The 24,611-nt window shown below is 55.0% G+C and overlaps 1 pseudogene; it reads right to left on the bottom strand.

Annotated features, from left to right (window-relative positions):
* Positions 1 to 625: 625 nt before the first annotated feature.
* LOC107278401 (cytochrome P450 89A2-like) lies at positions 626 to 3,684 on the bottom strand (annotated as a pseudogene).
* Between the last annotated feature and the right edge of the window lie 20,927 nt (positions 3,685 to 24,611).

Below are 24,611 nucleotides of genomic sequence, written 5' to 3'. Positions count from 1 at the left end.
CGCCGCTCCTCCCGGCGCCGACACCGCCGCCGGCGCCTCTCCTCCCCAGCGCCGACGCGGCTGGCCATGGATGCCGCCGCCCGCGCCGCTCCTCCCCGGCGCTGACGCCGCCGTGGATGCCGTCGCCTGTGCCGCTCCTCCCGGCGCTGACGCGGCCGGTCGTGGACGCCGCCGCCCGCGCCGCTCCTCTCGGCGCCCCTCCTCGGCTCCTCCCGGTGCCCCTCCTCGGCTTCTCCCCTTGTTCGCTTTCTCTCGTCCCCAAAGCTCACGAGCTAAACGAGCTAGCTCGAGCTTGCTGACGAGCCGAGCCGAGCTTGGTTTCTAGCTCGTTAGGATAACGAGCCGAGCCGAGCTAGCTCGTTATCCTAACGAGCCAGACCGAGCCGAGCCGAGCCAGCTCGACATCCAGCCCTATCACTGTGTACCCTAAACTCACACAAACCATGCACACAAGGTCCTATGCCAGTATATATGCGTGGTTTAGCTGACGTGGCATCCTAGTCAGAAAAAAAAGTACATAGGGCCCACATGTCAGCTGCACATTTTTTTTCTTCTTTTTTCTTCTCCTTCTCTTCTCTTTCCTCTATTCTCTTCTTCAGGCCCACCACGCTCTGCTCGCCCACCGCTACTCCTGCTTCTCGACGAACTCCACCTCGTCGCCGGCGACCTCCTTCTACTTGAACTCCCTCACCATGTTGGCCACGAAGTACTCCAGGTGGTGCATGGCGAAGTTGAGCCCCACGCAGATCCTCCGCTTGACGCCGAACGGCATCATGCGGATCCCCTTGCTGCCCGTCACGTCCACTCCCTCGCTGTCGCCATCAGGGAGGAACCGCTTCGGGATGAACTCCATTGGCTTCGCCCACTCCTGCTCATCCCTGCTGATCTCGGCCACCATGAAGTTCACCGTTGCGCCCTTGGGGATGAGGTAGCCGCCAACCTCCATGTCCTCCATTGCCTTCTGCGGCAGCACGAAGTGCCCCGGTGGGTGCTTCCGGAGACCCTCCAGGACCACTGCCCTCAGGTACGGCATACCGTGGACGTTCTCCTCGGAGACCTCGACCTTTTCGTCACCGGTCTTCGCCGTGATCTTGTCGTGGATATTTGACTGGATGGACGGGTTCTTGACCAGCTTGGCCATGATCCACCACAACGTGGTGGACGTCGTGTCGGTGTCAGCGTTGAGGAACTCGGAGCAGAGCTTGATGATCTCAACGGGCGAGTGCAGCGGCAGCGGGCGAGCGGCGGCTCTGGCACTCCTTTTCCACTCGCCCGCCGCGTCCCCTGCCCCTCTGCTCTTCCCGCGCCCGGAGCCGCCGCTTCGCCTGCCTCCGGCTCGCCCGCCGACGTCGCCACTCCCCTTTTTTGGCAAAGACAAAAAAAGCAAAAGAGAAGAAGAGAAAAAAAGGAAAAAATAAGATATGTGGGCCCGATATTTTTTCATCTCACTTACATGTGTGACGGAGCGTGGGGCTCCTCACCGGGAGACCGCACAGGCCCCCCTTTGCCGGTTCGGCCGGGGGCGCTAAGTGAGGTTCTTCGCCCTCGATCTGAGGAACGTCCGCGAGAGAGGAAGCGCACAAGACACGGGCGACGTAGACAGGTTCGGGCCGCTGAGAAGCGTAACACCCTACTCCTGTGTTCTGGTGGATCTGTGTGTGAAGGAATACAGAGTGCCGGAGAGCCAGACAGAGTTTCCGCTCTAGCCCCCCCCCGTCCTCCCCCCTTCTCCCTTAGGCCTGGGCCTCCTTTTTATCTGGTCAGGGGTCACCACATGGGCCTCTAGCTGCCTAAGAAAGGAAACATGCTTTTTACAATGAGGGCTAGTCTACAGCCGGAAGTGATCTTTGACAAGCAGAGCGCACGTCTCCTGCCCCGCTCGTCAGCTTTTCCGGAGGACGCCCATTTCAAACTTCATTTAATGGCCGGCGACTTCCTTGCCATACTTGCGCTGAACCCTGGAATGAATCTGACCGGGACTGACATACCAACTCCAGGAGTTAGCACGCCGGCTCCGGCTAGGGACGAGAGCCAGGAAGCTCTCATCATTCCGACGGGACGGGGCGAGGCGTGTGACAGGCCGCCTGTTGCCACCTAACCCGCGATCTGACCGGTCTGTGACCGGTCACACACCGCGACTGGTCACGGACCGGATAAACGTGCGCTGCGCCGCATTAAATGCGGCGTGACGCGCTCATTCAATCCGCTATAAATGCGGTTAGGTGAGCGCCGCTGTGCTCACCTAACCCACACACGTGGCGCCAATACCACGGGGAGTCGGGGCGCCCCAGCCCTCGGGGCCGAAACGGGAGCGGCCCGACCCCTCGGGGAGACAGAGTGTGGGGTGGCCACGTCACCCTTGGGCCCGACCCCCCCAAGGGGGTCAGGCCACGTGGGTGACCGCGGCTGCCCAAGCCTCTAGTCATGATACCCCCGGTCCCATGTCACCGACAGTAGCCCCCGGCGTTACGCCAGGGCGATCGCCCCCCTCGAGGGAAGCGCTCGGGCGTGACGCCACTCCTTAGGCCTGGTGACAGGTGGGGCCGGTCTCTACAGGCGGGCAGAAACCCAGCGGTCGCAAATCGCGTGCATCGGCAAGGGAAAACCGACCGACAATAATGAGCGGTCTCTTCAAGACCGCTACATTACTCGAGCAGCGCGCGAATCGGGACGAGCCGGTTCGTTTCGCCTGGAGACATGATGATGGCGCTCTTCTCGGTTGGCAAACGTAGTTAATGCGCGCACGATCTGTCCCATCTCAACCGCCACGGCCGCACATCTGCCGCGTGCGCCGCAAACGGGCGAGTGGGATTAGTGGAGGCGTGGGCGCGAGAAACGAGGGGGCGAGATAGTGGGCGCGGGAAGCGAGGAGCCGGGCATAGCGTTGGCAAGGGAATAAAGACGCCGAGGAAGGGATTCGTTTCCTTCCTCTCGCCACTCTTCCCCTTGCCTTCGCCACCTGTGCTCTAACTCTTCGTTTCCTGTGCCCTACCCTTGCCGCACTCGCTCGCTCTCAAGCTCCTCCTCCGCCGGCGTCATGGCACGGGGCTCCGCACCGCTCGATGGTAGCGTGCTGCCGCCTTCCCGCATCGTGAGCGAGAGGCAGGCCGGGCTGCCGCGCCGATTCATGCCGGAATCTGCCACCGGCCGGGAGGTGGTCGCGCTGGGCGAGGGACGCCTGGCGCCAGACTACCCGGGGCGGTCCGTCTTCTTCCTCTCTTTCGCAATGGCCGGGCTGGTCCCGCCATTCTCTAATTTCTTCATGGATGTTCTGGAGTTTTATGATCTCCAGATGGCGCATCTCACCCCCAACGCAATAATGACGTTGGCCATCTTCGCGCACCTGTGCGAGATGTTTATCGGGGTGCGCCCATCTCTCCGGCTGTTCCGGTGGTTCTTCACCGTACAGCCGGTGTCGCCGCCGACGGTAGTCGGTGGCTGCTACTTCCAGCCGCGGGGGCAGGTGCTGCACCGCTACATTCCCTGCGTCCTCCGCAAGAAGTGGGACGACTGGAAGAGCGATTGGTTCTACACCCCCCTCGCCGACGAAGCGCGCCTCCGACTTCCGAGCCAGCCCCCGGCGCAGGCCTCCAGCTGGCGGGAGACGGTAGATCTGGGAGACGGCTACGACGCCGTTCTTGACCGCCTGGCGGGTCTGCGATCCCAGGGGCTTACGGGAGCCATGGTGTTCGGCGACTACCTTCGTCGCCGGATCGCGCCGCTCCAGCGGCGCGCCCGGGGCGCCTGGGAGTACACCGGGCCCGAGGACTACATGAGGACCCACCAGGGGCGCAAATGGGACTGGGTCCCTGAGGACTTCAGGATGGTGGTCCAACGGGTGCTGAATCTCAGCTCCGTGGAGGCATCCCTTATCCCCCAAGGTGTCCTCCCCCTCTGCAGCGATCCAGATCGCGCCAACATCCTGATCATCATGCAGGCGGTCGGGGCGTCGGGGGAGCGGGCCCCCCGAGGCCACGATGGCGCGGGCGGGAGCCGCAGGAGGAAACAATCTACCCCGGGAGGGGGTCATGCTTCTGGGCCCCGCGACGGGGGCCCGGGGGGCAGCCGCCCTGCCGACGCCCGGGGGAAGAGGAAGCAGGAGGGCACGCCCCCCCATCTCCTCCCCGAGGGGGCGGGGCGGTGCGTGCCAGCAGCAGGCGCCCGGAGGGTGCCGTGCCGACGCCGCAGCCCGAGGGGGAGCGAAAGAAGAAACGGCTCCGCAAGATGGGGGGGACCGAGCCATGCCGGGGGAACCTCATCTCGCCTCCGAGGTGGTCGTTTAGCCGACCTCCCCGCAGGTTCGTCCCCGCGCCCACCGCGGCCGTGTTCATTCTCCCATCTCCCAAGGCGAGTTTTCACTCGCCCGTTTCTTTTTGTCTTCTGGTTTTTCTTCTGCCTCAGCGAGATCCCGTCGCGCCCCCCCGCCATTCCAAGTCCGGCCGGTTTGAGGCCGAGGAGACGGCGACCGCGGAGGCCCGGAGGCGGGAAGCTGACCGGCGAGAAGCCGCAGACCGCCTCCGGGAAGCCGAGGAGGCTGCCTAGGAGGCCGTCCGGGTTCGCCAGGCTGAGGAGGCCGCTCGGGAGGAGGCCAGACTCCGCCGGGCCGGGGAGTCCGTCCGGGAGGAGGAGGCGGCGCGCGCACGCCAGGCGGCCTGCCAAGCCCCCGACCCGACTCCGCCCGAGGCGACGACGACTTCCGAGGCCACCCACGACGAGGCCGCGGACGCGCCGCTCTGGCCCGACCCCTCGGGCGATGCTTGGGACGAGCCAGCTTCGGGGGACGCCCCCGGGTCCGGCACGTCGATCGGCGGGCCGAGCTGCGCGGCACCCACACCGAGGCGGCTCTCCCCTCTGCCTTCCGCTGCTCCACTGAGCGCGGAGCCCCTCCTGCAGGCCTTAGCCGCCGCGAACACCACGGTGCTGGACGGGTTAAGTGCCCAGATGGAGGTCCTGCAGGCAGAGCGGGCGGAGCTCGACGCGGCGTGGGCGCGCGTCGAGGAGGGGCGGTGCTCGGTGGAGGCCATGGTGGAGGCGGGCCGCAAGGCACACCGCCGGCACGCCTCCGAGCTCGAGGCCCGTCGTAGGGACCTGGCGGAGATCGCTAGGGAGGTGGAGGAGGAGCGGGAGACTGCCCTCATCGCCACCGCCGTGCTCGACGAGGTGCGGGACGACCTCCGCCTCCAATACAGGAGCCGGGCGGCGGAGCTAGAGAAGAAGCTCTACGCCGCCCGGGGAGTCCTTGACGCCGCCGCTGCCCGAGAACGGCGGGCGGCGGAGATCGAGGCGGCGTCTCGGCAGCGCGAAGAGGCCCTTGAGGCTCGCGCCACGGCGCTGGAGGAGCGCGCCCGCGCCCTGGACACGAAGGAGAAGGACCTGGCGGGCCGCGAGGCCGCCGTCGCCACCCGGGAGGCAACACTGGCGGCGCACGAGGCCGCCTGCGCCGAAGAGGAGTCCGCACTCCGCCTCCGCGAGGACGTGCTCACCGAGCGGGGGCGAGCTCTCGAGGAGGCCGAGGCCGCGGCGCAGCGGCTGGCGGACAGCCTGTTCCTCCGCGAGGCAGCGCGGGAGGAGCAGGCGCGCCACAATCTGGAAGGCGCCCACGCCGAGAGGGCCGCACTGGATCAGCGGGCCGCTGAGCTCGAGGCGCGGGCGAAGGAACTGGACGCGAGAGCGCACAGCGGCGGGGCGGCCGCGGGCGACGGCGACCTAGCCGCCCGCCTCGCAGCCGCCGAACACACCATCGCCGAGCTGCAGGGCGCGCTGGACTCGTCCGCCGGGGAGGTTGAGGCCCTCCGCTTGGCGAACGAGGTAGGGCCCGGCATGCTTCGGGACGCCGTCTCCCGTCTAGACTGCGCCGGGCGGCAGGCGGGCCTCTGGGGCGGGCGGTACGCGAAGTACGCCGCCAACCAGGGGGGCCTCGCCTAGCGCCTCTCAGAGATGGCCGGGACCCTCAAGCGGCTCCCCGAGGAGCTCGAGGAGACGATCAAGTCATCCTCGAGGGACCTCGCCCGGGGGGCGGTGGAGCTCGTACTGGCAAGCTACCAGGCCAGGGACCCTGACTTCTCCCCGTGGGCAGCGCTGGAAGAGTTCCCTCCCGGAACCGAGGACGGCGCGCGCGCGCAGGTCCGGGATGCCGCCGATCACATCGTCCACAGCTTCGAGGGTACGGCCCCTCGGCTCGCGTTCGCCCTCGACTCCGACGAGGAGGGTGGCGACGACGGTGCGGACAACAGCGACGATGAGGCCGGCGACCCGGGCGCGTCGGAGTGAGCCCCCAGGCCCCCGCCAATCTTAATAACTTTTCCTTCTTCTTCCGAGGCCTTCGGGCCCCCTTCTTGTATAGACTGATTTAATCTGCAATCAAGTAAAGAGGAAATTTCTGCGTCAGTTCTGTTTGTTGTTTGTATGAGACGAGGATGGTCTGTGCCGTGGTACTTCTATGTCTTGGCTTGAACAAGGGCTCGTGCCCAGGTCCCATCCTCAAACGGCGCGGGTCGGGGCTAGTGCCTGGGGAGATCCACGTGTCGAGACTGGCCAGGCCGGGAGCGCGGTGACCGAGGGTTATGGATGACCCGATTGTGGGCCTTTGCCGATTCCCCCCCGGAGTTCACCACGCCCCGGGGCACGGCTCGGTTCTGGGCCCCGTTTGGCGATTTTAGCCGACCCGGGCCACCGAGGGCAGGGTCGAGCACGAGCGTGCTAATTCAAGCCAAGATTCTTCAAAAGGAAAACGATGGCACAGACACAGTCCTTAGGAAATCGAAAATGCTTTTATTGAAATACGGAAGAGAAAAAAGATGAGTATATGCATGTGGTAGCCCCCGGCCAACCCTGCACGCCCGGGGGGGGGGGGTGCGGGGTTGGCCCGAGCCCGAGACATGACACCCGACCCCCGCTAGGGGTAGAAGCGACGAAGGTGTTCGATGTTCCACGGGTTAGGCAGCTCTGTGCCGTCGCCCGTGGCCAGCCGAACGGAGCCCGGCCGGGGGACGCCGATCACTCGATACGGACCCTCCCACATTGGTGAGAGCTTGCTCAGTCCAGCACGCGTTTGGACGCGGCGTAGGACGAGGTCGTCGACGCAGAGTGATCGGGCCCGGACGTGGCGCTGATGGTAGCGCCGCAGGCTCTGCTGGTAGCGCGCAGCTCGGAGGGCCGCGCGCCGCCTTCGCTCCTCCAAATAGTCGAGGTCGTCTCGGCGAAGCTGATCTTGATCTGCCTCGCAATACATGGTGACCCGAGGGGACCTCAGGGTGAGCTCAGATGGGAGGACCGCCTCCGCGCCGTAGATGAGGAAGAAAGGCGTTTCCCCGGTTGCTCGGCTTGGCGTGATTCGGTTCGCCCAGAGCACCGCTGGCAGCTCCTCGACCCACGAGTCGCCGTGCTTCTTGAGGATGTTGAAGGTCTTGGTTTTGAGGCCCTTGAGGATTTCCGCGTTGGCGCGCTCCACTTGGCCATTTCTTCTGGGGTGGGCGGGGGAGGCGAAGCAGAGCTTGATGCCTATGTCTTCGCAGTAGTCACCGAAGAGCTCACTAGTGAACTGGGTGCCGTTATCCGTAATGATACGGTTAGGCACCCCGAACCGAGCAGTGATGCCCCTGATGAATTTAAGCGCGGAGTGCCTATCGATCTTGATGACCGGATAAGCCTCGGGCCACTTAGTGAACTTATCGACAGCGACATACAGATACTCGAACCCGCCCGGGGCCCGCCTGAACGGACCCAGGATATCGAGCCCCCAGACAGCAAACGGCCATGAAAGAGGTATGGTCTGCAGGGCCTGGGCCGGCTGATGGGTTTGCCTGGCGTGGAACTGGCACGCCCTGCACCGCCGGACCAGGTCGACCGCATTGTTGAGAGCCGTCGGCCAATAGAAACCCTGGCGAAAGGCCTTGCCAACCAAGGTGCGTGAGGCGGAGTGGGCTCCGCACTCGCCTTCATGGACATCGGCGAGAAGCTCGACGCCTTGTTCCCGAGGAATGCACTTCAGGAGGACTCCGTTAGCCGCGCGCCGATAGAGGGTCCCTTCCACCAGCACGTAGCGCTTGGAGATGCGCCGGACGCGTTCACTCCCTTCGCGGTCCTCGGGTAGAGTCTTATCTGCGAGGTACGCCTGGATCTCAGTGATCCAAGCAATCAATCTAGGGGAGCTGGGAGCGCTCCCCTCGGGTCCCGAGGCCTGGACTCCGACGGGCCTCGGGGGCCGTTCAGGCGCGTCCGTCTCCCCTAGGGGGTCGGGTCGCGCCGATGGCTGGGCAAGCCTTTCTTCAAAGGCGCCCGGTGGGGTCTGGGCTCGCGAGGAAGCGAGCCTTGAGAGTTCGTCGGCGACCGCGTTATCCCGTCTGGGCACGTGCCGAAGCTCTATCCCGTCGAAATGGCGCTCCATACGCCGCACATGGCGCACGTAAGCGTCCATCTGCGGGTCAGAGCACCGGTACTCCTTACAGACCTGGTTAACGACCAACTGGGAGTCGCCTAACACTAGGAGGCAGCGGATCCCCAGTCCTGCTGCCACTCTGAGTCCCGCAAGGAGTCCCTCGTACTCCGCCATATTGTTGGTCGCCCGAAAGTCGAGGCGGACCAGGTATCTGAGGACGTCTCCGCTCGGCGAGGTCAACGTGACCCCCGCACCGGCGCCCTAAAGAGACAGGGAGCCGTCGAACTGTATCACCCAGTAGGCGGTGTGAGGCAGCTGCGAGGGGCCCGAGGTGGCCTCGGGGGCGAAGACGGGCTCGGGAGCTGGGGTCCACTCCGCCACAAAGTCGGCGAGGGCCTGACTCTTGATCGCGTGGCGTGGTTCAAAGCGCAAATCGAATTCAGAGAGTTCGATTGCCCATTTCACCACCCGTCCGGTACCCTCTCGGTTATGCAAGATTTGGCCGAGGGGGTAAGACGTAACCACCGTGACCCGATGCGCCTGGAAATAATGGCGCAACTTCCTCGAAGCCATCAGAATAGCGTAAAGCATCTTCTGGGCCTGAGGGTATCGGGTCTTGGTATCTCGGAGGGCCTCGCTAACGAAGTAGACGGGCCGCTGCACCTTTCGGCGGGGCCGATCCTCTTCGCCAGGGGCCGCATCTCCAGGGCGCTCTTCGTCCGAGAGGCCGCGCGGGGCGCACTCGGCTTCTGTGCCGACGACCTCGGGGTCAGAGGGCGACAGGCGTGGCCTTCCCGCAGTGGCCCCGAGGCCATCCTGGGGGTCGGGAGCACCTGGCACCGTCGGACAAGCAGGCGGAGGGCCAGCTCCGGCCGTCGGGGGCCTTGGGCCGCCGTTCGGCTCGGGGGCCTCTCCTCCCTGCTCTCTCCCGGGTCGAGTCGACACAGGGTGGGGATGCGCGGAGTGAGGGTTGTCCTCGTCGCGCTCCACGACCAACGCCGCGCTGACCACCTGCGGGGTTGCCGCTAGGTAGAGTAGCAACGGCTCATCTGGCTCCGGGACGACCAGGACTGGGGGAGAACTGAGGTACGCCTTCAACTGAGCGAAGGCCCTCTCAGCCTCCTCCGTCCAGGTAAACGGCCCGGAGCGTTTGAGGAGCTTAAATAGGGGTAGCGCCTTCTCTCCCAGCCTCGATATGAACCGACTTAAGGCGGCCATGCAGCCGGTGACGCACTGCACATCCTTTAACCCGAAAGGCATTGTCGTATAACAATAAGTTCCTATGGGGGTAATGAATGCAGTTTTTTCCTCATCCTCCCTAGCCATGCGAATCTGATGATAACCAGAGTATGCATCTAGAAAACACAAAAGGTCGCACCCCGCGGTGGAGTCGACAATCTGATCTATGCGTGGCAGGGGGTAAGGGTCCTTAGGACATGCCTTGTTAAGGTCGGTGTAGTCAATGCACATCCGAAGCTTGCCGTTCGCCTTGGGAACGACGACCGGATTCGCCAGCCACTCCGGATGGATGACCTCACGGATGAATCCGGCCTCCAGAAGTCGCGCCACCTCCTCGCGGATGAAGGTTTGACGTTCCGGGGCCTGTCGCCGCACTTTCTGCCGGACCGGCCTTGCGCCTGGCCGCACGGCGAGACGGTGCTCAATCACCTCCCCAACTTCACATTGCAAACGGTGGGGGAAACCACAATCGCGATCTGTCCTCCCCGGGCAACGCACGGCGGGTGGTCGGTCTGGTCGAAGGTGAGGGTAACCTCCGACCACCGCGCCCGCCGCGTAGCCTCATGGGTAGGGGCCGCGGCCAGAAGCTCGCGCTTCATGGCCTTGAGGCTCCGGCAAGAAACGTGAGCGCACGCTCCCCCATCGACGGTGGCGACGGTGGCCTCAGGCTCCTGAAACCCCAGGTCATCGTCGCCATCGTCGATGTCCTCGGCGGTGGCCTTCTGCTTGGCCTCACCTCGCCGGTTGCCGGCGGGAGCCGCCGGGGCCTTGCCCTCACGGCGCTCCTGCCTCTTCTCCTCCTCCCACTTCCTCGTCCGCTCAGCCAAACTTTTGACCGCGCGGCAGTCTGCGAGGTCGTGGAGGGAGGTGTTGTGCACGGTACACCACTTGCCGGTCGGGCGCTCCCTGCTGGGAGCGCCGGCCTCCTTCTTTTTGTCGCTCGCAGGCCTCCCCTTTCGGGGGGCCCGCGAAGCGCCCTCGACGGCGAGGACATGACCCTCGTCGTCGGAACGGGTCGACCCCTTCTTCCTCCTCCTGTCCCGCCGCCCTGACCGAGCGGCGGACCCGGGGGCGGCCGGAGCTGCCACACCAGAACCGGAGGAGTTCTAGGTCCAGGCCTCCTCCTTGCGAGCCACACGGTCCGCGAGCTCAAAAAGCTGCGCGGTGGTCTGGGGCTCCTTGGAGGCGATCTTCTCGAGCATGCGGTTGTGCCGCACGCCCCCCCTGAACGCGTAGATCACCGCGTGTGCGGGGATGCACGGTATGGTGTTGCGGACTTGACAGAACCGCTGGATGTACGAGCGAAGAGACTCATCGTCCCTTCGCTGTACTGCATGCAAGTCCGCTTCTTCACCTGGGCGTGGATATGTGCCCTGGAAGTTCGTGGTGAACTGCTGGCACAAATCCTCCCAGGAGTGGACCGACGCGGGTGGCAAGTTCATTAGCCAACCCCGCGCCTGACCTTTCAGGGCCATGGGGAAGAAATTCGCCATGACCCTGTCGTCACCCCCGGCGGCCTCGATCCCGGTCGTGTAGATCTGGAGAAACTCGACGGGGTTGACGCTTCCGTCGTATTTTTCGGTGACGGTGGGCCGGAACCTTGGGGGCCAACGGACGTTCCGAAGGCTCGCCACAAAGGCTCGACAGCCGGCACCACCAACCGGGGACACGGGGGGCCGGCCCCCGTGCCCGGACCGAAGTGGCGCTCCGGACGAGGAAACGCCCTCCGTTGCGTGGGTGGCGCGACGAGCGTCGTGCCGGCGCTCGATATCGAGGCGGGCATCCGACCCCCACGCACATCTTCTTGGGTCGGAGGCGTTGACGAGGGAATGGCGGACGAACGGCGGGTAACGGCCGCCGCTCGCCGCGCCCTCCGCCTTGACGACGTGGAGCCGGCGGCGGCAGCGCCAGAGGCCTCGGTGGCGGAGGACCGCCCGCCGGCGCCTAGGCGCTGCTGCGCCGTCATGACCAAGTCGGCCACGTCATCCAGCCAACGCCGGGCTGGAGTCTCTGGATCGGGGACGATGGGCGGGTGACGCAGGAGCGCGCCCGCAGCCTGGAGCGCGCCCTGGGGCATGCCGCCATCGCCGTAGACGAGGCGGCGACGCGCCCCGTCTCGCCGTCCTCCCCCGTCGCTCGCGGGCGGCGAAGTCGCAGATCCTTCGACCCCCTCGAGCGCCTTCCCCCGCCCAAGATTTCGGCGAGAGGGGGACGGTGGGGTGCGAGCCCGACGGCGCGGGTTCTGCTCCCCGTCGTCACCGCTAGCGCTCGGAGAGAGGTTGTGCGCCACTGCCCGTTCGGCCATTGGGCTGAGCGGGAGAAGCTTGGCGCACACGAAAGGAGGACGAGGGCTCAGAAAGACACGCGCCCCCTACCTGGCGCGCCAGATGACGGAGCGTGGGGCTCCTCACAGGGAGACCGCACAGGCCCCCCTTTGCCGGTTCGGCCAGGGGCGCTAAGTGAGGTTCTTCGCCCTCGATCTGAGGAACGTCCGCGAGAGAGGAAGCGCACAAGACACGGGCGACGTAGACAGGTTCGGGCCGCTGAGAAGCGTAACACCCTACTCCTGTGTTCTGGTGGATCTGTGTGTGAAGGAATACAGAGTGCCGGAGAGCCAGACAGAGTTTCCGCTTTAGCCCCCCCCCCCCGTCCTCCCCCCTTCTCCCTTAGGCCTAGGCCTCCTTTTTATCTGGTCTGGGGTCACCACATGGGCCTCTAGCTGCCTAAGAAAGGAAACATGCTTTTTACAATGAGGGCTAGTCTACAGCCGGAAGTGACCTTTGACAAGCAGAGCGCACGTCTCCTGCCCCGCTCGTCAGCTTTTCCGGAGGACGCCCATTTCAAACTTCATTTAATGGCCGGCGACTTCCTTGCCATACTTGCGCTGAAGCCTGGAATGAATCTGACCGGGACTGACATACCAACTCCAGGAGTTAGCACGCCGGCTCCGGCTAGGGACGAGAGCCAGGAAGCTCTCATCATTCCGATGGGACGGGGCGAGGCGTGTGACAGGCCGCCTGTTGCCACCTAACCCGCGATCTGACCGGTCTGTGACCGGTCACACACCGCGACTGGTCACGGACCGGATAAACGTGCGCTGCGCCGCATTAAATGCGGCGTGACGCGCTCGTTCAATCCGCTATAAATGCGGTTAGGTGAGCGCCGCTGTGCTCACCTAACCCACACACGTGGCGCCAATACCACGGGGGGTCGGGGCGCACCAGCCCTCGGGGCCGAAACGGGAGCGGCCCGACCCCTCGGGGAGACAGAGGGAGGGGTGGCCACGTCACCCTCGGGCCCGACCCCCCCGAGGGGGTCAGGCCATGTGGGTGACCGCGGCTGCCCAAGCCTCTAGTCACGATACCCCCGGTCCCATGTCACCGACAATGTGGACCCCTTTTTTTGCTGATTTGGATGCCACGTCAATGAAAACCACCCATATATACTGCCATGGGACCTCCTTTGAACGGTTTGAGTGAGTTTAGGGGTACACATTTCTGGTTTTGTTGTTAAGGGACACTGGTGGAGAAAGCGTTTGTAGTCCCGGTTCGTAACCCCCCTTTAATCCCGGTTTTCAAACCGGGACTACCAATCCAGGACTAAAGATCGAGCTGACCTTTTTTTTTTGCATGGCCCTGTTGCTGCATGGTTTATATATATATATATATATATATATATATATATATATATATATATATATATATATATATATATATATATATATATATATATATATATATATATATATATATATATATAAAAACCATGCATATATATGTTTCAATACATATACATGCATAATATATATGTATTTATACATATATATATATATATGTTATGCAAATGCATATGTGTATATATATATATATATATATATATATATATATATATATATATATATATATATATATATATATATATATATATATATATATATGACCAAAATATATATTTACATTAAAGAAAATGTGTACATGCATATAGAAAAATAGACATGTATTAATTACAATCCATTATGATGTCCTAGCTAGCTACGATTTCGACGTAGTAGTAGTCGTTATCTCAGAAGCTAAGGAACTATGAATTGTATTTCCGTCGTAGTAGAATTATATATATATATATATATATATATATATATATATATATATATATATATATATATATATATATATATATATATATATATATATATATATATATATGACCAAAATATATATTTACATTAAAGAAAATGTGTACATGCATATAGAAAAATAGACATGTATTAATTACAATTCATTATGATGTCCTAGCTAGCTACGATTTCGACGTAGTAGTAGTCGTTATCTCAGAAGCTAAGGACCTATGAATTGTATTTCCGTCGTAGTAGAATTCACCCTTGGGATCAAGGATTTGTTCGTTGATGAATCCCATGAGTTGTTCTTGAACCGCCGCGATAAATTCCTTGTGTGTGATCAGGTTATCCCTCATGCGAATAAACTATATGAATGTATGAAATTAATTAGTAATTAAACAACAAATCGATACGTACGCAATGAAATTTTCATATTATTTGTACGTACATCGAGCTCTCTTGTGGTGATGATTTGGTCTGCAAGGTAGTGGCAATACTCGCACACGTAGTAGCCGCACAAGTTAGTTCCCTGCTTTTGCTTTGCGCACTATAAATAAATGACAAACGGCGAGAGATCTAATTAATATACACTTTTATGTATTTGAATTGGAGATTGAATATAAATGTAGAGCATGTGTACTCACAGGAAAATTGAACTTCCGCCTAAGTCTTTCTCTCCATTTGCCGCGGACCAAATGACGGAACCGATACCAAGCCCTACATGGAGTTTAAAGCTATGATTCGTAGTAGTAATTAAATATAACAAGATTCTTAATTAACATAGGAACTTATGACAGTACCTGTCTATAAGTTCAAAAACCTTGTCAAACATCGACTCTTCTTTATCGATTGAGTCATATACGTTGACGGTGCAGGCCTCCAGGTCGAAGAGTAAAAAGACCCAGTGGAATCTGCAATGTGCGTGGGATGCATTATGTCGCGTCCCAAAACGACTCTAAAATACATCCTCGAAATTATGCCTAGAATAATTAAAATCCGTGTGAAAGCCTCCAACAATTAAAATGTGCAAAGTTAAAAGTCAAATAAGGCTTGGAGGATTTTTGTATATTTCCTAAAAGCCTAAAAGGCGTAAATAAATTTTAGTGGAATTTTCAGAGCACAAATAATAATTAAGAAGAAATAAACAAAGTTAAAAAGGTTTTATAAAAAGAAAAACCCTAAAAAGTTCCCTTTCCCTCCCTCTCTCCCTCTTGGGCCGGTCCGGCCAGCTCCCTCCCCCTCCCTCTCCTCTCCCCGCGGCCCATTCGGCCTCCTGCCCGTGGCGTGCCGCTGACGGGCGGGCCCGCCCGCCTCCCTCGCTGACAGGTGGGGCCCACCCGTCATCCCCTTCCTCCCGTCGCTCCCGCCGCCCCGCCCGCGCCCTAGCGCCGCCGCCGCCGCCGCGAATCCCGCCGCCCCCGTCCGCCCCGCGTGCAATCAAGAGGGGGGAAATATTCCCCGTGATTCCCTCCCTCTTTCCCCCCATTTTTCCCTCTCTCTCTCCCTCGGATTCGTTTGGAAACCCCTCCCCTAACCTCGCCGGCGCCATCAATGGCGGCCGGATCTTCCGCGCCCGTTTCCCCCTCGTCCGGCCGCTCTCTTCCCCTCCCAACCCTATATAAACCTTCCCCGTGCCTCCCTCCACCGTTTCCGCCACTCGCCGCCCTCTCTCCCCGTCGGAATCGAGCTCGCGCCGTCGCTCTCTCTCTCCGCCGTCACCGCCGAGCTCCGGTCCGCCGCCGGCGTCGCCCCGGACCACCTCCCGCATCGGCGTCGCCACCTTCGGCTTCACCGCATCCCCGGCGACCTCGTCCACCCCTCCGTTTCGCTCGCCGACCGCCGGAGCACCGTCGACCCCGTCCACCCGAGCCGCGCCGCCGCCTTCCTCCGCTCCGGTCGCCGTTCCCGTCGTCGCCGTCGACCCGGGGTGAGCCGTGGACCGCCGATTCGTTTCCCCCTTCCCTCCCCTTTCTCGGCCGCCGCTCCGCCGTACCTATGGCCGCCGCCGGCGACCATAGGGGCGCGGGCGCGCCGCCTCCCGTCGGCTGTGCCGGCGTGGCCGCCTTCGGGCGCGCCCCGCGGCTGCCGTGTGGGGCCCGGCTGTCAGCCGCCCGCGCCCTTAGGTGCGGCTGACGCGTGGGACCCACGGCGCCGGCAGGTGCGAGCCCGGGTGCGCCCGGTCCACCGTGGGCCGTGGGGCTGCCGCGTGGGCCCCACCCCAGTGGACCCGGTCCGCGCGCCCCTCCCCTCGGCTGACGCAATAAATCCATTTTAAATTAAAATTTAAATGAAGAAATTCGCAAATATTCATTTAAAGAGCATATAAACTTCAAATGGCCATAACTTGGCCATTTGAACTCGGAATTGGACCGTTCAAGTCTCTAATTTTTCCTTAAGAAGTCAAGAACCCATTTTTGTGCTTTGTTTCTGCTTGTTATATGGAGTTTCTTAGTGTAAAAGCCTTTTCTTTTCCGTTGGTCGTGTAGACGCTGCAGCTTCGGAAGATCCGCTCTTCGTGGAAGTTGAAGCCGGCGTTTGGGAAAGTGAGCAAGGCAAGTCACATCATCCTTGAACATATTGAATCCCAGTTTATAAAATTATGTTGCTTTAAAATTATTGCATTATCGCTTTATTTAAATTCCCGCGTTATCACTGTTTTATCTAGCCATGCCTATTTACCTTTGTTATGACCTTATTATTGTTATGGTTATTATTACCTTGTTCACCCTAGGATAAACAAAACCCCAACTAGTGGGTACTCTATTCATGGTCCCACTAGTATGAATTTAGGTAGATGCTTCGCTGATTAATTAGGCAACATTAGGTGGTTTTATAACTCTAGACTTTGGGATATTCATATCACCTGGACACTTTGGAATTGTTGGAGTATTGTGGAATTGGATTCACACCGCCCCCTCTATTCAAAATCCCCAAAAATGGTTTTAGGCTGGGCTCGGGGTGCATGGTTTTGATAGTAGCACCTCGGCCATATAAGGACCGGTCTTCGGGCCTCTGTTGCAAAGCACTACCGTACTTCCACATGTCTAGTGGGTAAGGCTTAGTTTGTAGCTCAGACTGGTTATAAACAAAAGTACACGGATGGAGATGGACGAAGTCGGGGGTCGATGGACATCTCTAGGACAAATGAAGGCTACACGAGCTGCGGCCCGGTAGTCGAGATATCATGGCACAGGGCCGGTGTCCTGCTGCTGGGGGCTCAGTCCTGCCTACCTGTCCCGGGGGTTCCGGCCGTAGGTGGGGTTGGGTCGGTACTCTTGTTTATGGCTAGGATGGGTTGGGAACTATGTCACGTCTTCCATCCGTATACCGTGGTGGTATGTGGCACGTGGTTGCACGTGAGGAAGATGTGTCTTGTGGGTAAAGATGTACACCTCTGATCAGAGTATAATCTATTCGAATAGCCGCGCCCTCGGTTATGGGCAAGCCGAGCAATGTACCCAAGTTAGTGTTTTAATTCTTAAAACCTGCTTAACAACTAAAATGTGGAATGGTTGGCCTGGGTTGGCTTGGGACGAGGTGGGACCCAGGGTCGGGTTGCCGGTTCGGTCTGAATCATCGTAGGCCTTGGGTTAAGGCAGGTTCGTGTGGGTTCACGGCCTTGATAAATAATATTGTATAGTTCTAGAATCGTGTTTACAAAATAGCTTTGAGCAACTAAGTATCTTTAAATGCTGTTTACTGCAACCCTAACCCTTTATGTTATAACTCCCTTGTACTCCCTTGCATTTATTATGCACTTGTGGGTGTGTCTTGTTGAGTACGGTGGTTGTACTCAGTCTTGCTCAATTTTTTCCCAAACCCAGAAGAGGAGTCTCTGGAAGATGAAGGTTTTGGTGTCTAGCTCGTGCCTGCCGTCAAGCGCCTGTGGTCGTCGCCCTAGTCTTCCGCTGTTTCTCGTTTGTCTTTGTGTGTGCCGGGCCTTCGCTGCCCATGTAATAATTAACTATTTACGCTTCCGCTTGTTGAACTCTGAATTGTATCAACTTTTGGTGTACCTTGCCTCCTGGGACAAGGAATAATGCACGCACGTAAGGAACGCCCGTTGGGTTATTTCCGGTCGTGACACATTACATATGAAACACTTAGCATGTTCGTACTGACAGGCACGTTATCCCGCACAACCCAACCGCTGTGTCGTACGTAGTTCTTGGCTGCTTCCGCCGGGGCACTAGGTTAGCCGTCTTTGTCCACTTTCGTTATGATGTGCCGACCCTCTAGCTTCTTCGCGGCACCTCGTTGCCCACGTGCCCTCTTCTGTCCAGCGGAGGGTTGACTTCCACTAGCCTCCTCTACCTGGTTCCATTCCACATCCCTCTCCACGTTCCCCTCCTGGTTCCCCTCCGCATCCCTCTCCACATTCCCTTCCTCGTTCAAGTACTGGTTTGGATCCTCGTTCCCCTCTTCTTCGTTCTAGTACTGGTTGCTTCCATCCGCGATTGTATCGTACATTATCTGTTCCTCATCGCGATCAACCATCTGTTCATACAAGAAATAGTTGCTAAGTCTATAGGTCATTTTTGATTTAACAATCTTATATGCTAACAATCATATATGCTAAGTCAAATATGCTAAGTCTAACTGTCGTCTATTAGAACCCTACACAATCTTATATGCTAAGTCTTATTACAAATCTAATAATCTTATGTTAAAACTTTAATAATTTTATATTAAAACTCAAATAATATTGTATTAAAACTCTAATAGTCAACTATGCTAAGTCTAAGTGTCGTATATTAGGACCCTAGACAATAATTATATACTAAGTCTAATTACAAATCTAATAATCTTATATTAAAACTCAAATAATCTTGTATTAAAACTCTAATAATCTTATATTAAAACTCAAATATTCATATATGCTAAGTCTAACTGTCGTATATTAGAACCCTACACAATCTTATATGCTAAGTCTTATTACAAATCTAATAATCTTATACTATGCTAAGTCTAAGTGTCGTATATTAGGACCCTAGGTAATCATATATGCTAAGTTGTCTAAGTGTCATACATTACAACCCTAGATAATCATATATGCTAAGTTTAAGTGTCGTATATTAACTCTAGTAGTCTTAATTGCATTAAAAATCTAACAATCATATATTTACATCACTTGCATGCGCGAATTCCTTTGAGGGCTAGCTACCACTCCGGCTTGAGGGATGGTGACGACAACGTCTTTTCTGCAACATACAAAAAGATGTATTAGGATAAACGCAAAGTAACATATATTGTATTTCATGTTCGCGTTCTCGTTAAGTTCATGTTTCGTTCACGATCGTTCACGTTCGCGTTCTCATGAAGTTCACGTTTCGTTCACCTACGTTCGTTCGTTTACGTGCGTTCACGTTAACGTACGTTAAGTTCATGTTCGTGTTCTTGTTAAGTTCACTTTTCGTTCACGCACGTTCGTTCGTTTACGTACATTCACGTACAACGTTAAGTTCACGTTCGTTCACGTTCACGTTAGGTTCACGTTCACGTACGTTTGTTCGTTCACGTTCTCATTCATGTATGTTTCCTTCGTTAACGTACGTTCGTTCGTTCACGTTCACGTTAACGTACGTTCGTTCGTTCACGTTCACGTTCACGTACGTTCGTTCGTTCGTTCACATTCACGTACGTTTCGTTCGTTCACGATCGTTCGTTCGTTCACGTGGCAGCAACGGAGCGGCGGAGTGGCGGCAGTGGAGCGGCGGCGTGGCGGCGCGGCTGCGGCATGGCGCGGCGGCGGCGGCGGGCATCGGCGGTGCGCGGCGGTGGCGTGCCGCGGCGGCGTCGTGGTGTCTCGGCGTCGTGGCGCGGCGGGCGTGGCATGGCCCGGCTTTGTCGGCACTGCCGGCGCGACGTCGTCGCCGGTGACGGCCGCATCGAGGTCGGGGTCGGCATCGTCGGCGCGGCGGAGTCGTGTTCGGCCGCGATGACGTCGGCGGCGGCGTCGGCAACGAGGCGGCTGGCGGTGGTTTGGGGAGAGAGAGAGAGATCGAGGTCAGAGAGAGAGAGAGGGGGAGGCGGTGGCGGCTCTCACCCCAGAGATGCGGCGGCGGCGGAGACGACGGCGAGATACGACGGCGGCGTCGGCGCGGGGATGCCCTAGGTAGTGGCGGCGAAGGAGAAGCCAAGGGAGATCGATCGGGGAAAAAACTTCTAAGTGTTGGTGGAGAAGATGAGGGCGCGCATCGGGAATATATATAGCCCTATATCTTTACTCCCGGTTGTTCTCATCAACCGGGACTAAAGATATTTTCCCGCTATTTCCAAATTCTTTTTAAACCCGGTTAGGGTTAAGAACCGGGACTACTGATAAACGCATTGAATATTGATTTCCATTACATATGTGTTTCTAAAATAGAAAATAATGCATTAAAATTATTTAAAGTCGAAAAATTAATGACAATTACTTCGAAAAATTATTGTTGTTTGTAGTAAATTAAGTGGATAAAACGTAATAAGCAAATATATGATTTAAAATTAATAAAAGTTCTAATAATCATATATACTTAGCATATGAATGATATTAAATTGTTAAAAATTGTAATTAACATATGTATATACATACGACATGCATGATTTAAAATTAATAAAAATTCTAATAATCTTATATAATTAGCATATGAATGATATTAAATTGTTAAAAATTGCAATTAACATATGTATATACATACGACGTGCATGATTTAAAATTAATAAAAATTCTAATAATCATATATGATTTAAAACTTTTAGAAATCATATATGTAAATGCCACATGCATGATTTAAAACTTTTAAAAATTCTAAGTATCGCATATAACTAGCATATGCATGATTTAAAATTGTTAAAAACTCTAAGTAACATATGTAAATGCCACATGCATAATTTAAAACTTTTAAAAATTCTAATTATCGCATATAACTAGCATATGCATGATTTAAAATTGTTAAAAACTCTAAGTAACATATGTAAATGCCACATGCATGATTTAAAACTTTTAAAAATTCTAATTATCGCATATAACTAGCATATACATGATTTAAAATTGTTAAAACCTCTAATAATCGTACGTAATTAACATATGTCATACAACAATTGATTTATATGGATAATGAATACATCCAAAATAGTTTACATCGTGTACACCATAATTACGGCAATACATTGGCCGTAACGGTTGACCGCACGTACTTTCTCCTCACTATTGTTCCCTCCTTGTGATCGCTACGTGAGTAAGGGGTGTCTTCATTTGATAGGAGGATGCTAGGGTCAATCGTCACCATGAAAGGGGGTTGCCCATCCAACTGATCGTAATCCTCGTCAGTCTTGTCCTCAACTCCGACGATTTTTCTTTTGCCTGGGAGAACCACGTGATGCTTCGGCTCGTCAGGCCCTCTGCCCTTCTTTCCTTTGCTAGACATGTCCTTCATGTAAAAGACTTGCGTTACATCATTGGCAAGGACAAAAGGTTCGTCCGAGTATCCAACCTTGTTAAGGTCAACCGTTGTCATCCCACTGTCATCAATCATTACGCCTCCACCAGTCAACCTAACCCATTGGCACCGGAACAGAGGGACCTTGGGAGGACCATAGTCAAGTTCCCATATATCCTCGATGGCACCGTAATACGTGCCAGTTGTTCCATCGTGTCCCATGGCATCGATACGAACAGCACTGTTTTGGTTCGTGCTCTTCATGTCTTGGGCTCTCGTGTAGAATGTGTACCCATTGATCTCACATCCCTGGAATGTCGCGATCGACCCAGATGGTCCCCTCGCCAGGAAGGCCAGTTGTTGGTTGATCGTCTCGTTACCCATGAGATGTTGTTGTAGCCACGCGGGGAAAGTATCAATGTGATGCCGTGTAATCCATGCATCGGACTTACCGATGTTTCTGGCGCGAACTAGAGCCAAGTGCTCCTTGATGTAAGGAGCTACCAATGAAGATTGTTGCAAAACCGTGAAATGGGCCTTACGGAATAAATTGTTGTCTACCGTCATTATTGCTTTCCTCCCGAGAGTTCCCTTTCCCCGTAGTCTCCCTTCATGGCGTGATTCAGGTACCCCGATTGGGCGAAGGTCTTCAATAAATTCTACGCAAAATTCGATGACCTCCTCTGTTCCATACCCCTTGGCGATGCTTGCCTCTAGACGAGCACGGTTACGAACATACTTCTTCAGAACGCCCATGTACCTCTCAAAAGGAAACATGTTGTGTAGGTACACAGGCCCGAGAATACTGATCTCTTTGACAAGGTGACAAAGCAGATGCGTCATTATATTGAAAAATGAAGGTGGAAATATCAACTCAAAACTGACAAGACATTACACCACATCATTCTGAAGGGCTTCTAATATATCCGGATCGATGACCTTCTGCGAAATTGCGTTCATGAATGCACATAGCTTTGTTATTGTTTCCCGGACATTGTCTAGAAGGATACCCCTTATTACAACTGGTAGCAGTTGTGTCATTAACACGTGACAGTCATGAGACTTTAGATTTGTGAACTTCTTCTCCTTCGTGCTTATTATTCGCTTGATATTCGTGGAGTATCCAGATGGTACCTTTATGCTCTCTAAGCATTCAAACATACTTTCCTTCTCTGCCTTGCTAAGAGTGTAGCTGGCTGGACTCAAGTAATGGCTTCCTTTCTCCTTTGGTTCCGGGTGAAGGTCGCCGCGTTGTTCCATATGCTTCAGATCATTATGTGCTTCCAGTGTATCTTTCGACTTTCCATATACACCTAGGAAGCCAAGAAGGTTTACGCAAAGGTTCTTAGTGAGGTGCATCACATCGATTGCGTGGCGGACGTTCAAGAATTCCCAATAGGGTAACTCCCAAAATATAGAGTTCTTTTTCCACATCGCCGCGTGACCATCTTCGCTCTCTATAGGCTGGCTTCTAGGCCCCTTTCCAAACACTACTTTAAGATCTTTAACCATAGCAAACACTGTTTTCCCGCTGCGATGTTTAGGCTTCGTACGGTGGTCCGCCTTATGTTCAAAGTGCTTGCCTTTCTTCCGTACCGGGTGGTTTGCAGCAAGGAATCGACGATGACACATGTACACAACCTTCCTACAGTGCTTAAGATACGTACTTTCTGTTTCATCCATACAGTGAGTGCAAGCCTTGTACCCCTTGTTGGACTGACCGGAAAGGTTGCTAAGTGCAGGCCAATCGTTGATGGTTACGAACAGCAGCGCTCGTAGGTTAAACTCCTCCTGTTTGTCCTCGTCCCACACTGGGACACCTTCCTTTTTCCACAACAGTTTAAGATCTTCGACTAGTGATCTTAGGTACACATCAATGTCGTTACCAGGTTGCTTGGGGCCTTGAATAATAATCGGCATCATTATGTACTTCCTCTTCATGCATAGCCAGGGGGGAGGTTGTAGATACACATCGTAACGGGCCAAGTGCTATGGCCGCTGCTCATCTCTCCAAAAGGATTCATGCCATCTGTACTTAAACCAAACCGTATGTTTCGTGCGTCCTTTCCAAAGTCTTTAAATTTTCTGTCGATGTTTTGCCACTGCGAACCATCGGCGGGGTGTCTCAGCATCCCGTCCTGTTGACGCTCTTCAGCATGCCATCGCATCATTCTAGCATTCCCCTTGTTCCTGAACAAATGCCTTAGCCGTGGTATTATAGGGAAATACCACATCACCTTAGCAGGAATTCTCTTCTTTGTTAGTTGTCCGTCAACTTCTCCTGGATCGTCTCGTCTAATCTTGTATCGTAGTGCTTTGCAAACAGGGCATGCTTCTAGGTTCTCGTACTCCTCACTGCGATATAGGATACAATCATCCAGACATGCGTGAATCTTCTGAACTTCCAGTCCTAAAGGGTACACTATCTTCTTAGCCTCGTACATTGTCTCAGGCAATTTGTTTCCCTCTGGAAGAATGCTCTTGATGAGTTTCAATAAATCGCCAAATGCCTTGTCACTAACACCATTTTTTGCCTTCCATTGCAAGAACTCCAGAGTGGTATCCAACTTTTTGTGCCCCTGCTCGCAACCTGGGTACAACGACGTTCTGTGGTCCTCTAACATCTTGTCCAATTTATGGGCCCCCTTTTCACTTTCGCAGTCCTCCTTGGCGTCCTGCAACATCTGACCAAGATCATCTGCAACGTCGTTACCATCAGCATCCCTTTCCTCCTCGCCCGTTTGATTTCCTTCAAATCCAGCGTACTGACCAAAGTCCGGAATATTGTCGTCTTCCACTTCATCTTCTTCCATTTCAACCCCTTACTCTCCGTGGGATGTCCAACAGTTATAGCTTAGCATGAACCCCGACTCAAACAAGTGGAAATGAATAGTCCTAGATGCAGAATACTCCTTCTGATTCTTACACTTATTGCATGGACAACAAATAAAACCCTTATGCCTGTTAGCTTCGGCCACTCTCAAAAAATAATGCACGCCGTCAATAAACTCTTTGGACCACCGGTCAGCGTACATCCATTGCCGATCCATCTACATGAGATGGAAAAAATCGTACACAAATAATTATTCGTACAATAATGACAGTCATACAATAATTATAAAATAATAACAAACTCTTTCAACAGTCATACAATAATGACATATCATTATTCATACAAAAATTATAAAATATTACACCAAATAATTCTTATTTACTATTTCTAAAGTTTAAACTAATATTAATGTGTTGTACTTCTTTTAATTTTCATTTTAGCTTGTTTTCTATTATTTAAGATTAACTTTCACTATATTTTCCTTCTCAACTATTTTATAAAACCTTCTTTAGCAAATAAACTAAATTTCTATATATTCTTTCTTCCCCACACAAATTTTCTCTCTCATCAACTTACAACTAAATTTTAGAGACAAAAAATTGTGCAAAACATAGCTCCAAATGT

Source organism: Oryza sativa, chromosome 6 (genome assembly GCF_034140825.1).
Source record: "Oryza sativa Japonica Group chromosome 6, ASM3414082v1".
Classification (NCBI taxonomy): Eukaryota; Viridiplantae; Streptophyta; class Magnoliopsida; order Poales; family Poaceae; genus Oryza; species Oryza sativa.
The sequence above is the reverse complement of the archived record's forward strand: the minus strand, read 5'-3'. Positions and strand labels throughout refer to the sequence as shown.